The 15,687-nt window shown below is 41.2% G+C and overlaps 1 pseudogene across 1 annotated transcript; it reads left to right on the forward strand.

Moving 5' to 3' along the window:
• The first annotated feature begins 1,196 nt into the window (after positions 1 to 1,196).
• Positions 1,197 to 2,758, forward strand: LOC146492096 (uncharacterized; annotated as a pseudogene). Its single transcript, XR_014872273.1, has 2 exons — positions 1,197 to 2,164; positions 2,341 to 2,758. The product of XR_014872273.1 is annotated as an uncharacterized LOC146492096 (transcript).
• Positions 2,759 to 15,687: the final 12,929 nt, after the last annotated feature.

Raw genomic sequence — 15,687 nt, forward strand, 5'->3', positions numbered from 1 at the left:
CAAACTCCCAACTCTTGAGCCACGATTGCCCCATTTATGTGATTTGGCACACTTCAGCTTTTTCTCCCTGTTTCCTTTCCATAAGAATGGCTTGGAATCGGGATGACAGCCACCCTTCACTGAGACAATTTCTCTCTATTTTTTTGATCATAAAGTCTGTCCCTTCAGACAGCTTTTGCAATCAGAATTATGCTCTGAATGCACAGTTGTGCCAAACACATTTTACTTTTCCAGGATGAGCTCTATGCATTCTCGATAGGCTCCTCTGTTCATGTGTTTCTTTTAGCTGTTTATATTCATTGCTGTTAATCATATAACGCATATAATGCAATAACTGAAATCACACTATGTCCTAAGCTGACAAGCAAGGGGAAAAAAGGACGGGAGGAGAAAATAGGAGAAAGTTATAGACTTAACTTAGATAGAGTACAAATAGAAAAGCATGCTGCATCTGTAAGAAAAAGGGACAAAACAAACACAGCACCGGGAACACAAAACTCTAAAACATAAAATATAAATGAGCATGAGAGTCTACATGTCTTTGTCACAAAATGTACTTGATAATGAGGGCGGGAAGTTCAAATCCAGGCCATCCACAGCCCCCAAGAGTACCAAAGTACCTGAGGCCACACATCTCAGTGACAACGGTGTTTCAGCTTCTGATGAGGCTTCGGTGAACAGTACGTGGATCAACTGGAAGGGTAGATGCATCTATCAGGACCTTTGCCAGGTTTTTATTCCTGTTTCATAAGTACATGCCTTTCAGATATTGTTCATCTGCTTTTCCAATGTCCTCAAAGTTTTAAGCAAAGACTGCACATCATGCAGACATTAAACATGTTTTTTGTGCTAATAGAGCTTAAAAATCATCTTGTTGTGAGACTGTGTTATCTTTGGCCAAACAAACAACAAAAACAAGCAAAAAAAAACCTTGGAGTGTCCTACTTTCTTTGCAGAATAGCACATTCTGGCACTCACAAATCTGATTTAATGAAGCTGCTTGTAATGTACCTGCACCACATTTTTTTTCTCAAGCTACACACTCTCACATCCATCCTCTTACAGTTTTTGCCTGTTACTTTTGTTACCATACCTCAAACACATGTACCTATACCTTAAACAAGAGCGCTGCTTTGCACCTTAGTTGCAATTATGCAACACACTTACTCCTTTATGCAACACACACGGTCCTGCATACTACACTCTATTATATACATAAGACACTTCGTTCACAAAATGAAATTTCAGGGTGCCATTTGGAAAACACATGTATCCAAAATACAAAACACATCGGGTAATTGCAACCACTCAAATACACACCTGAAGGCACTTACTTGCAAAACTGAACACCAATTAGCCAACTACAAAAAGCCCTCAGTTTAGCCAATTCAAGAACTTTGCAAGAATAGATGGAGGGAGAGCAAGAGGAGGAGGAGGAGGAGGTCGAAGAGGCCATGCACGGACCCATATTTCTGATGATATAAGAGCAACTTTGGTGGACCATGTCATCAACCATGGCCTGACTATGAGGGAAGCTGGGCAGAGAGTCCACCCACATCTAAGCCGCTTCACAGTGGCATCTGTAACAGACACTGTAACATTCCAACTAGAAAACAGGTCTGTCTTCACCTCTCTACCTTCTACTCTACTCAGATGGTTTTCATAGCACTGTTCTACAGTATATCACATTACCATATCAAGTGTACAGGGTATTGCAGGGTGCTAATGCTCCTTTTGCAGCCAAAGTGGTAGTTTCTGTGAAACATACCATGATTACTTATATTGAAGTACAGTGTTGTACAGTGGATGATACAGTATATACAGTAAAGTACTGTAAGAAAAATAAGCAAAGCGATGACAATATGTGGTTGTATTTCTCTAGAATGACTCAAAGACCTTCTGGGGGAGGACGCCAACGCCTGTTCACACAACAGCAGGAACTTGCCATTGTGGACCTAGTGAGGGCAGACAATGCCATCCGTCTCTACCAGCTACGAAAGCAAATACTTGCAGACAGGCAAGTGTTCAACAACATAAACCATGTGAGCATCACCACCATCAGACGCATCTTGGGAAAACACAGCATCACCATGAAGCAGCTCTACAGAGTCCCATTGAGAGGAACAGTGACAGGGTCAAAGGACTTCGAGCTGAATATGTACGGGTAAGTGTAACTGTCCTTTACATGTACAATACAGTATTGGTGAAATCCAGTAGCAGCTGAATATGTACCATATCAGGACCACATGGATCCATTCTGAGAGCTACACAGGTACCTGTGTGATGGGGTTCTGTATGTGTAGCACTGTAGTGCAGTAATATGTTCTCTTTTTTTTACAGAGAATCTTGGCCATGGATGGAGCTGCACAGCCTAATGAATTCATTGTCATTGATGAAGCTGGATTCGACCTGTGCAAAACAAGACGACTGGGTTGTAATGTAATTGGCCAAAGGGCAATTGTGCACGTCCCAGGGCAGCGCGGGGGAAATATCACAATGTGTGCCGCCATAAGCCTTTGAGGGCTTCTGTATCATCATGCAAAACTAGGTCCATACAATAGCCAACATATACTCACATTTCTAGATGCTCTCCGTGATATAGTTGTACAGAACAAACCAGATCAGCCCAGGTTTGTGGTGATATGGGATAATGTCAGTTTCCATCGGGCTGCTCTGGTCCAGGCCTGGTTCTCCAACCACAACCAACTTGAAGTGGTATACTTGCCCCCTTACTCACCATTTTTACAGTTTTTTCTGAATGCTTAAACCCTAACTGTGATTCTTATAGCACAATTTCTAAAACTATTAATACTTATAGCAAAACCACTCACTGAGTTTGCAAAACTAAAAGCACAAACACTGCTTTGCACTTAGTTTGCCATTTTGTAACACACACTTTGCAAACCTGTAGCTACAATCCACTGCACAGCACTCTTTTTGCAGAACTGTAAACACAACTCACTGCTTTACACTCAATTTCCAAATGATCAATGCACTCCTAGCAAAACTATACACATTTAAGGCCATTATTTACACTATTTTGCCAACTGTCTGGCACACTGTCACATGTGAAAACTTTTTTAGATAATTAGTTCACTTTGCAATCAGCCTAAGCACTATAATACAGGTAAGTTCTGTGTGTGGAGTACAATGGAGGGAGCAGGAAGAGTGAGAAGTAGAGGAGGCCGAGGAAGAGGACGTGGAGGTGAAGAAGTAGGAAGAAGAGGACGACAAGGACAAGGAGGAGCAAGAGGAGGACGAGGAGGGGGGAGAGGAGGACGAGGAGGGGGGAGAGGAAGGGTAAGAAGAGTAAGAAATAGAATTGCTGATGACATCAGAGCTACAATAGTGGACCATGTAATCAACTGTGGAATGACCCTGAGGGGAGCTGGCCAACAGGTCCAGCCTAACTCAAGCCGCTACACTGTAGCAAGTATCATAAGGATATTTTGAAATGAGAATCGGTTAGCACAGTCACTTTGCACTAAGATTTGTAGCACTGCCGTATGCTAATGAGAAACACAACAATACCATAGATGTAAAAATACTGAAATTGTTACTTTACAGAATTGCTAGACGACCAGATGCTGGGGCAGAGGAAGCATGTTCACTGCAGACCAAGAAACCCATATAGTCAATATGGCGATTGCAAATAATCCTATACTTGGTAATAAACACTTGTGTTTGTTTTGATGTGTGTGAATAAACACCAGTACTTGAAGTTTGGATCCGTCTATGCTTATGGATCTATGACAAAAGTATGAGCTCAAACTGACATAGCCTACGTTGTGCACAGAGAAAGCAAAAGCCAGATGTGTTTTGTATTCATACCATCAGTGTGCAGTTGGCGCATTGTGTGCTTAGTAGATGATGGCTTGTGTGTACTGTTTGATACGAAAACACCATTTTTACGAAGGTGTGAAGAGTTAATCTAGCTGTGTTCGCTTTTGCAAGAGAACTACAATGTTTTGATAATTGGGTGACAGGTTTTCTTATTTGTGTGTAGAGTTTTGCAAAAATAGCCAATAGTTACAAAAAATGTGCTTAAGCAATCAGAAAAAACTGTAAACCTTATAAAGGTATTTTTTTTGGCTTGGAGATGGCGTGTATATGACCGCCAACCACATGCCCGCATGCCTCTTCTGCAGGCAATGGAACAGGCCTGCGGCGACAGTCAGGTGACAGCCATCCATGGATGGTTTCGACATGCAAGAGGATATTTTCCCCGGTGCCTAGTGGGAGAAGACATTGCTTGCGATGTCGATGAGGTCCTGTGGCCAGACCCCAACAGACGGCGGGATCCATGAGCCCACGTATGCACAATTGTCATGATTTTTTGTGTTTACAGTATAGTGTTTTTTCTATTAGTCTATTATAGTTTTGTTTGCTTGGTTTTTTGTTTTGTTTTTTTGCTTTATCTGAATTCATGGTACTGCAATGTACAATATTGAGTAGGTCTATATGCTTTTTTGGTTGTTTGAAAATGTGTCTCCTGAAAATATGCCCTCTGCATAAACAATGGAAATCAAAGACTGCAGTGTTTTATATAAAGTAGACTAGTGTGTTCCCCCTGATCTGTAAGTGTTTGCATATGATGCAAGTATGTGTCATTTTGTCAACAGAGTTACATTTTGACAAAGGAATGTTAGGTTTTGACAGCAGAGTTTAGGTTTTGAGAGTAGAGTTTCAATTTGGCTCAGATGTGAATGGTATGTTTCCCAGTGTTGTGTCGTGTTTACTTGTGTTTAGAGTTTTGGCACAATGAGCAAAGTTTTGCAAAATGTGTTCAAGCAACGGACAAAAACTGTAATCACTTCTGTACTGTTGTTTCCCAAGCCTCCTACTGTGCTGATTAGAGTCCATTCTGACAAAAGTATTACACATCATAGCATTTAATTTTTTTTATTTGAAGCATGGTTACATGCTGTATATGATGATGCAAAAAAAGAGAAAAATCTGGCTGGTGGTGAAGTTTGGGTACATTGCATAAAGTCAAACAGAGAAGCTGGGAGCATTTTCTGAGGAGAAAAGAGAATGGATCAACAGAATAAGCAGAATAAATAAAAGTCAAAAATGCAAAATCATGACACAACACGTCCTTCTCAATAAGGGAGGCAAAGTTTCCACTTTACTTCCAATACATCGAGACATTTATCATACTTTGAAAAGGGTGTGTAAGAAAATAGCAAGAAATCGCTGTGGGTGTAAACAGGGATTTTGATGGTGATATAATATGACGTGACAAAATGTTGAAGAGTTAATGGCGTTGTTTGTTTCTCATAAATATCGAAGCTGCTCTATAAGCTAAAAAAAAAAAACCTGCGTTCACCACATTTTCTGTTTAATTTGGCAGATCTTAAAACACTGATGGTGACATGTTGGGGAAAAATGGAGATTCAATTGGTAGGACTTGGAAACCAAAATACCAACATTTCGCAATTGTGGTACAATTCTTAGCCTAAGGTGTAACTAACATGGTTGTGTGGATGTAAACACATCTTCACATGAGTCGTTCTCTTGTTGTGACTTCAGTCCAAAAGAAGCCAAGTTAACAGCCAAAGAACATAACACCAAACTCAGTGTGTGTGTGTGTGTGTGCGTGTGTGTGTATACCTGTTTTCAGGAGCTTGAGTAAACGTTTCGTGCATGTCCTCTACTTTGTGCGTGCCTTTGAATCGGTGATCACACATGCATGCTGGCAGCGCAGCATGGAGCAGCAGGTCAGGAGTGTATGTGTGGGCCCGGGACTTGGACGCCTGAATAATAATGTGAACGGGTTGATGTGGTAAAGGTCTGTCAGGAGAGCGCTGCAGATTTGCATCGTCAGCTGTGCTTCATCAGGGAAGCCCTCACCGCCAAACCTCCCTACTTCCTCCTCAGCTCCTGCCTCTCTTTCTCCTCCAGCTGGCTCTTTCTCTCTTTCCCTTTGCCTCCACACTATCACCTATGTGCTTCTTCTCCTTTTTATCTTTGCTGTTTTGCTCGTCCATCTCCTGGCATTCCCATTTTCATCTGTCAGCAAATGTTAATGTAAAGTCGTGAAATGTCCCATGTGGAAAAGATGTATATAAATCTTATAAAGTTTGTATCTGTCTTGTGTGAAACTTGTATGAAAAGCATACAAGAGTGAAAACAGATATAAGATCCCTTGAAAAATTATATAAATGAAACTTGTATGTTTTGGATACTTACTAAAACAATATATGAAAGTAATGAGAAAGTGGCCACTTTCATGAGTAAATCATATAAGTTTTTAATGTTTCTTTTCCATATGGGGTTAAACCAACCACGTCCTATCGTCTTTCTGTTTTACATGTCTTTAATCTCTCGATAGTGTTTCCTTTACAAACTTTCTGTGTCATCTGATCCCAACTCTTTAGCTGTATCCATATCTTGGAGTGAGCTTTTGCAAAACACAGCAACACTATTTGATCCAGCAGAAATATATGATGCATTGAACTGCTTTTTTATCTTTTTCCTATGGGGGGTTGGGGGGGGCACGGCAGAGGAAGGGAAGGCCCATTCTGCATTTTCCCAGAGGATGGTTTACGCTGTTTTTCTCACGGTGGTCTGGGCTGAGCTGTAAACTGGCACGGGTTGGCATGGGTTGGCACAGGAAGTGGCTGCCTGAACCCCGCTAGGGATTCAGGCCAATTCCATTTCCTGTCAAACATCCTCCCAGAGGAAAGGAGCGCCAGGACATTAGAGACAAAACCCACAGTGGAACAGAAACAACTGGACTCACATTTTATTTGACATATCTCATAGCATTTGGGTTTTGTGAACATAAAACCCAGTTCTTGTAGTCTAAATGTCTGTTTTTAAGGTTCTTGATACCGGTTTATCAAAATTACAAAAATGGCTTCACTACAGCTTTTCTCATGATTGAACTGCCTGCAAATAACAGTGCACAGAGGAGGTGAATGGCAGATTGCAGTTTCAGTAATGTAAACATATTGTCAGATTAGGCAGTCGTGTTGGTAGGTGTGGTGTTGGGGGCCACCTCATGAAGTAATTGGCTGTAGGTATTCTGACAGTTTCAGCAGCCACTTAGCAAAAAAACAGCGTGACACAATCAGCCACAAAGTGAGCGGACAGGGCAGCCAGTCTAACCTTAACCAAGTTGTTATTTTTAACAACCAGTCATAACCAAATGACTGTAAATTAAACTAATCTAAATTTAACAACACTGGTGTTGCGTCAGAAAACAGATTTATTTTTGTACCAGTGACAAATATGAATGTCCTGTTAACAGGCATGTTGTTCACTCTTCTACTCTAATGAACAATTACAGTTAACATTTTCTTACATTCCAAGAAGTCAAACATGTCAAAGAACTTGTTTTCTGTGCTTAATGCAGCTAACCGTAATTTCCACTGGCTAAACTTCCCCACATCCTCAAGGGACATGTATCATCCCTACTTCTTTATTGTTTTTGTTGTTTTCATTTGGTCTTGAGTGCAGTTTCTAACTTGTTTTTTTGTTTGGTTTTTTTTTTTTGTCATGTATTGGATGATAGCTGCCTACTCTCAGAATTGCTATCCGGTCGTTAAGTGATGACGTGACGAATCCTACTTCCGGGCCTAAAGTAGTCTGCGTTTAATATGGCTTTTGTGTTGTTAACATGTTTAATGTTTTGTATTTTCTTCTATTTAATCTCAAAAAGCTCCTAAAACAGTCAGTGATCACTGTTGACCTCCCTCGGCTTTTATTACCGCTAATCATTTATTTAAGCTCAGTTTTTAAAACCTTAGGATGTAACAACAGCACAGCCCATGCAGCAGTATATAAATGACTAACCTCGTATTGTGGATGGATTATCTCAGTTGTGCTCCTGGCTGAAGTTTGGTCCTTTTACAGCATCCTGCCATGCGATTACATTTGTTCCTGACCACCGAGAACACTCACGTTAACTTTTATCGAGTGGAAAAAAGTTAGCTTGTTTATATTATGCTAACATAGCTGTGTCGCTAGCGGTCACGTAGCACATCATTATATACCAGCTAGCCAAACTTCAGTAACCCTACAAACGTTACTGCTGTTTAGTTTTCTGTCTTCATTTATGTTGGAAGTGATAACAGAGCTGTACGTTTTAATTTGCTTCCAAAACCTCGCAGTCAGGACATGCTATATTGTATTTAGATAGAAGCTAGCGAGCTAACTTCCTGCTAACTTCTAACTCCGTTAAATGTCATAAATTCCGTTTTCATGGATGCCTGGATGTTAAACTCAATTGTTACACCTGGTAGAGCAGAACGCTGATCATTTTATTAAAGATGAAAGACTTTAGACAGTTTTTCAACTCTCAGTAATGCCATAGTGATCGTTTGATATATGGACCTGCAGCGGATTTTAGGCCCAGACACGGCTAGTGACGTCAGACTTAACGACTGGATAGCTCAGGAATTGATTGAATGAGCAGGTCATCTACTCATTGGAAGGTTGGTGGTTTGATCCCTGGCTGCTCCAGTCTGCATGTCAAATATCCAAGTTTTTAACCCTAAGTTGGTCCCCTGATCCATCGAGTCTATAAATGTGTGTGAATATTAGAAAGCACTTGCATAGAAAAGGCATATGAATGGGTGAATGTGGCAAGCTGTATAAAAAGCTTTGAGTGCTCAGGAATAATAGAAGAACCACTCTATTTACAGTGTACCCTTGAAAATAATGGGATTAAATGTAATTTGGCTTGTGGTGCTTATAAAGAACCATTCACCCCTGTTGTGTTGGGTGGATGTAGAGAAACATCTGTTGCAAAAACACATCATCTGTTCCCATTTCTTTAGTTGCCTAAGATAAGACCACATTTCTGCACCAACAAGTTGATTCCCAAAAACCTATTTGTCTTATGGCAAGAGTGGCAATACAGCTATATGAACTCCAAGGCAGGACCCAATGTGGACAAACTCAAAATTCAAAAGGTTTATTGAGTGGAAACAAGCAATTACTGGAGGTGAGCTCAGTCACAGGAATTCCTGGTAAGAGTTCAGGTTACAGGGATTTTGGTCACTGACAGAAAGGAGAGGTTCGTTCCAAAGGTAGGTTCTCTTCCACAGAAGAGAGTGCCAAAGAGTGAAATGCTATCTCTTACTGGTTCTCAGAGGACGGCCACTGATCTTTTTAGCAGTTTGCTGAAGAAATATTTCAGAAGGCGGGGCCCAGCTTGATGGGGATAGGTAAGTGATACTGGAGATGCAGCTGCTTTCCAGCCACACAGTGAACACTGGGAAGTAAGGAAACAAGGACGGTAAACTTGCAGATTTGCAGAAACACAGGAGAAACCTGGAGAGGCCTGATTACCACAAAAAGAAGGCAGACAATCTGGCAGAGAATGAAAGCCGGAGCTGGTCTTTAAATACTAAGTAGACTATCTCTACTTTCAAGATTAGGCTTAAAACTTTCCTTTTTGCTAAAGCATAGAGTTAGGGCTGGACCAGGTGACCCTGAATCCTCCCTTAGTTATGCTGCAATAGACGTAGGCTGCCGGGGGATTCCCATGATGCATTGAGTTTTTCCTTTCCAGTCACCTTTCTCACTCACTATGTGTTAATAGACCTCTCTGCATTGAATCATATCTGTTATTAACCTCTGTCTCTCTTCCACAGCATGTGTTTTATCCTGTCTTCCTTCTCTCACCCCAACCAATCACAGCAGATGGCCCCGCCCCTCCCTGAGCCTGGTTCTGCCAGAGGTTTCTTCCTCTTAAAAGGGAGTTTTTCCTTCCCACTGTCGCCAAAGTTCTTGGTCATAGGGGGTCATATGATTGTTGGGTTTTTCTCTGTATCTATGAAGTGCCTTGAGGCAACTTTTGTTGTGATTTGGCGCTATATAAATAAAATTGAATTGAAAATTGAAATTGAATACTGTGAGATTAATGAGAAACTGGTATGACAGTCAAAGAGAAGGATTCCACTCAGTGGAGGTCAGGAGAGAAGTACAAATGTGAGTGCCGACACACATCTATAAAACATGATGGTTTGGGCTTTGGAGTTGTAGTTCAGCCTGTGGTGTTGGAGATCTTGACAGATTTTATGAAATTAGGATGCAGAAAAGTAGAGTCGATTTTGATCCACCATGTTGTACTACCTGGAAAGCATCTGTGGCAACGGCTTCATTTTTCAACATGATGATGGTCTGAAATACACTGCCAGTGCAGTAGAAGCATACCTGGATAGAAAAACACACAATGAAACACTATCAGTCATGGATTGGCCTCCCCAGAACCCAGACCTCAATATTACTGAAGCAATGTGGGATCAAGTTGACGGAGAACAGAACAAAAGGCAGAAACATCCAGAGAAGAGCTTTGAGTGTCCTTCAAGAAGCTTGGAGGACTATTCCTGAAGACTATTTAAAGAAATGACAAGAAATCTGCCTAAGAGAGTTCAGAAGAACATGGTCATACCAAATATTGACTTCTGAGCTTGTTAGTTTTAAAAACTAACCATTTCTGCTTTACTGTCTTTCCATGTAGGTCTCAATGAATCACTGCACCTATTTGCACCAGAATAGAAAAAAAGAAAGGTTGCTTAAGAGTTGCACAGCACTGGATTAAACTAGTAAATAAAGATAACTTTTGCAGGGTATGTACATCTGTTTTGTGTCTCAAAAACTCCATCGTGCCCTCTGAACTTTGCAACAGAAACAAATCAGCCTGATTTGAGGATTATCTTACAACCTGTAATAAGAGGCCAAAGCCATCTTAAGTTACTGTTGTTTTCCTGAACTGGTGTGATAGAGTTCTTCCTTCTGGCGTGTTCACGGTATATTTATTTATTTTTTTGGTCTCATATTCCACTTGGCTAAAATCCTCTTTAACAGATTCAATTACACCGCAGTCTCTAACTCCTGATAACCTGAGGTGACTGTGGGTGTCTTCTTGGGGTGACGCCGCATTTGTTTCTGCCAGGGTTAAGCAGCATTTTTGTGGAGTGTGCATCCCCTATCTGCACCCTCTGTCTGGCTCCGTGTCTCGTCTGCTCAAGGCGAGACGCGGGGCAGACTTTACTTCGGCGGTTTTGGGTCAAGCAATTTCTCTCACACGGCATTCCAGACAGATCTCCTTACATCCACACATTTTATCTTTTTTTTCCTCCTCCCTCTACCTCTGTTGTTGCCCTTTGCCTCTGAGGGCAGCATACCACAAAATGACTGGCTGGCACACAAATAGATCGTGTTTTTTAGCCATTAATTAAAGAGAACGTACACATTCAAAGTAGCTATATGTGGGGTTTACGGGGTGACACATAAAGAGACGGAGCAAAACATCGCCCATTTTCAAAGCTGCAAAGCCTCCAATCGCAACATGATTGCTGTAATTAGAAGCTCCATTTGGAGGCCAACCCTTCATATGTAGGCTGCAGTGCTAACACCAACGAGCACAAGGGAGCTACAGCGCGATCCACAAGGAAAACCCTTTTTTTTTCGGAGGTTTTTTTATGAGGTGTTAACGTTGTGGAATGCTTTTCGACTGCGTCTTAAGAGCTTAGATAGGAAAGAGGTCCTTGGTTTCAGGAAAAGAAAAGTGAAGAGCTGTAGCCATCTGTGCTGTGCTAAAAAAGTATGGGGACACTTTTCAACATTCTTTGATAGATTTATGGCTAAAGCAGCAGTCCAAAAAGAGAATCTGAGAACGACACGTATAAACCTGCATATTTCACATTGCATTCTCAAAAGTCCTCATTTTCCTGGCCTTTAAAAGTGTCATAATTTTGGGGAAAGAAATGCGTCAGTGGTGCCTAGCTCTCAAAGCTGGTGAAAGAGAGTCTGAGTGAGAGAACCTAATCTTTCTTCTTATTAAGAATATGCCAAGTCATTTAACTTGTCATTTAACTTGACCACTTCTGAGGTTTTCGCTATTCCTTTATCTTGGGTTTATTTGGTTTTTCAGCCTAATGATAGCCTGCTTCACTCACATTAGCATCTGTTTGGAACATATATTCAGAGTTTCTCCCATCGTCTGTGGAACCAGCCCCCAGTTTGGGAGACAGACGCCCTCTCTACTTTTTGGATTAGGCTTAAAACTTTACTTTTTGATAAAACATATTGTTAGGGCTGGAAAAGATGACCCTCAATCTTCCTTTAGATACATATGTAATAGGCCTAAGCTGCTGAGGGCTTCCCATAATGCACTGAGTGTTTCTTCCTTACTCACCTGTTCATGGAGGGGCAGCTGGGGGTCGTGGTAAATGGCTGCCCTTTCCTCGGCCTGGTTCCGGTTTCTTCTGTTAAAAGATAGTTTTTCCTTCCCACTATTGCCAAGTGCTCTCTCAAAGGGGGTAGTTCGATTTGGGGGTGGGGGGGGTCTCTATTATTGTAGGGTCTTTACCTTACAATATAAAGCTCCTTGTGGTGACTATTATTGCAATTTTGGTGCTATATAAATAAAACTGAATTGAACTAATCTGAACTGAACACTTTGATTCAATTTCAGATTTTTCGTATGTCTAATTTGAAAAAGGATAGCAAGAAAATTGCTTTTCAGTCAACTAATTATTTTTGAACCACATAATTCCAAATCCTATTCTTTTATTATACACCCTTGTATTACAGCTGAAAGTCTGCACTTCAGTCACATTTGAATTGTTTTGGACCTAACTGTATGTGCAAAAATACAAGTGTGAACAACAGTAAATGAGAAGCTGAGGATAAAAAATTGCTCAGGGTAGGGCAGTGTGTTGCTTGGCCCCCATTAGTCATATATTAATTAGCTCAATATAAATGTCTCCTGTAAGCCTTAAACTATATGTTGTTTGCTGTTGTATTAAACGTATTAACCCACATTTTCCTTTCTCTCTCCTCCTCAGCTTGTAACAATTACTCACATGTAGCCTCCATCCTGAACGATTACATCCTGTGGGTTTGGCACTTTGATCCTTACATATTGATGTGTTTGCCCAGGTGTTTGCATTGCTCTCTGAGGATATAGGGATGACAAAGGGTTCTCAGCCTGACTCAGTCCGTGGAGAATATGTTTCTTTTTTTTATGTTGGATAAAAGGCCTCGATTGCACCGCCAAAGAGTTTTATAATGCAGGCAGCATGCAGGAGGTTACGGTTTTATTATGGAGTCCCTTTTGAAATGAAACACTTAGTCTTTTCATGAACCAGAACTCTGACTTGGATTAAGGCAAAAGGACAGAAACCGCACAAAGGTTCTTAAAAATGAGGTCCCACTAGAGGATAATGAGGTTATGTGCCTAGATTTGGACCAGAGGCATGGGCCCACCCTTCAGCCCTCTGAAATGTTTCCTCTGACAGTTTGCTGCTTTGACACACTGTGGATGGGTCACAAATCCTATGTTTTCTTGGGGGAACTTTCTGCACGACAAAGTCAGTAAAATATGCAGGGGATTAAAAACACATACAGTCTGCAAACACAGCGTTGCCCTTGCCAAAGAAGTATAAACACATGCCTCACTCCATGACACAACCACCCACCCTTCTCTCTTCGGCTCTTCTTACCATCAGCAGATTTTTCCAGAAGAATGTTAAAACGTTGGAGTCGTGTCCTGGCAGCGCGACCGTGCTTGTTGATCACAGCCCTTTTGTTTACTGCCCAGGAATCCAAATGTGCCATTACAAGACGAGGCTCTGCTCCTCGCAGAAACCCTATCCACTGTCAGACCGTTCTCCCTCACCGCCTCTGTTAAATAAGTGTTTGGTGAAAGACGGAGGGCGTAATGAAGGAATCTCAGCTTGTGTTTCTTCAGATGAGGACTTATAAACATTTCACCATCAACGAATAACTTATGAGCGGGTTTACAGGTGCTCTTGTGTACTTCTCCTCTCGTTTTATTAGCAACAAATCAATCCTCACAATCTATAAATGACAAGGAGGAAACTTTAATGCTTAAAGTTCCGGTCAAGGCACAGCAAACATGCTACAAAACAACAGCAGTGTGTTAAATCTTGATTAACTGGTGTGAAGCTGACTTTTTTTGGTGTTAGCAATCATATCAAAGTTCTAGACACCATGTCAGTCATGGATCTCATGAAGTTGTGTTTGGCTAATTCAACTCTGTAAGCAGCACTTACGTAGTGTCCCCATTATCACAGAGAATTAAATATTTAGATACGATGGGATTGAACTAAATGAACTTTTGCCGCATTCTGCATTTGCATTCATGCAAACATGATGGAAGCACAGCCTGAACTCTCTCAGGCAGCTTTCATGTCATTTCTTTAAGGAGTTTTCAGGAAGAGTTCTTGAGGCTTCTTGAAGGACATTCAAAGCTCTTCTCTGGATGTTTCTGCCTGTTATTATCTGCCTGTTCATCAGAAATGTTCTCAGTGGAAGGGTATCTGTCAAGGAGGCCATTCTTAAGGAAGGGAAACAGGGACAAAAGTCTAAGGTATGCCGCACTGCACAACCTCAAGTGAAAATCTGAGGCAATGGGCCTTAAGAGGTGATATGAAATCTTTAGTTCAAATAGTCATTAATATGTAAAGAGGAGGTCAGGAGAGAGATCAGAGCTCTGTAAAAGAAATTTTAGAGAAACTCAAAAAGTTTAAGTTGGTAAAAGTCAAATTAAGTTTCTACTTTTTAATGTTTAAGTTTAGATTATGTGTTTCTGCTAAACTTCAAATAGACCTGAAGGTTTCATTTCAAGGGTTAACAATTGACATGATTGCATTTTACATTTGTCTAGGCATAGCTAACCAACAGGCTCGGAATAAAATGGGTTTTAAGCACTTAGTAAAACTGCTGATTGAGACACTAATGCCATGCAGGATTTTCTGCCAAATCTTTGGCTGATTTGGAGACTGTCTTTCAGCACTAATGCTGATACCTAAGGGCAAGTGTGAAAAACCATTTGTCTCTTCTTTGCCAAACCTGTCATTACATTTGTATGTGCTTGCAGGCATGAAATTCACCTGTGGGCACCGTGGCTTTCTGTTTTTGTCTCACTCTGGCTGACAGAGGGAGACTACACCATCAGATAAGCGTGACCGCATGTCAGAGTGTAGTAAACGCTCAGAGCAAAGATGCCTGGAATGCATTTCCTCCTGTCAGAAGGGAAAAGGGTGTGGGTGTAATTACACCACAAATGACCATATCTCTTTTTAATAATACAGGAATTACAGCTGACAGATTAGACAGACACGTGTGTTTTGCGGGGGGATTTCTTTTTTTACTTTTTTTTCTGTCGTTCTTTAATTTGTCTCTTTTTCTGCTCCGCCCCGCCCAGAAGAGAGGTTTCTATCACAACTTCACACACTTCCAAGGTAGCTGGAGGAGAGGAAAAGAGTTCGAGACACAGCATTTGTACGTAGAACAAAGAGTGTGGTCCGCACTGAAAACAGAAAGTTTATCAGTTCAACTTCGTAGTTTCAGGCCTCAGAATCTGGTTTGGCTGCTTTCACTGCTTTAGGACATTGATTTGAAATTGCCTCTACAATACATACTTCAGTTTTATTGTCATTGTATGATGCAAACTATTTAAAACCACACAATTATTGCTACAGTGTCCCCCTCTTTGCCTCCTCTCTGCCTTTTATTGACCAACCCAGTTTCTTTGCATATTTTTCCTCATGTCTGGCTCTGTGATCACAGCGCTGTGCCAAGTAGGTTTCGGCATCGTTGTCAGCCCGCCCTCATTCCAGCTCGGTGACCCTAAACAAGGAGAGACAGGGACAAATAAAAATGAGGTGACGCTGATTTCAGAGACTGGAGTTGAACCAAAAA

The sequence above is a fragment of the Neolamprologus multifasciatus genome, chromosome 23, assembly GCF_963576455.1.
Source record: "Neolamprologus multifasciatus chromosome 23, fNeoMul1.2, whole genome shotgun sequence".
Lineage (NCBI taxonomy): Eukaryota > Metazoa > Chordata > Actinopteri > Cichliformes > Cichlidae > Neolamprologus > Neolamprologus multifasciatus.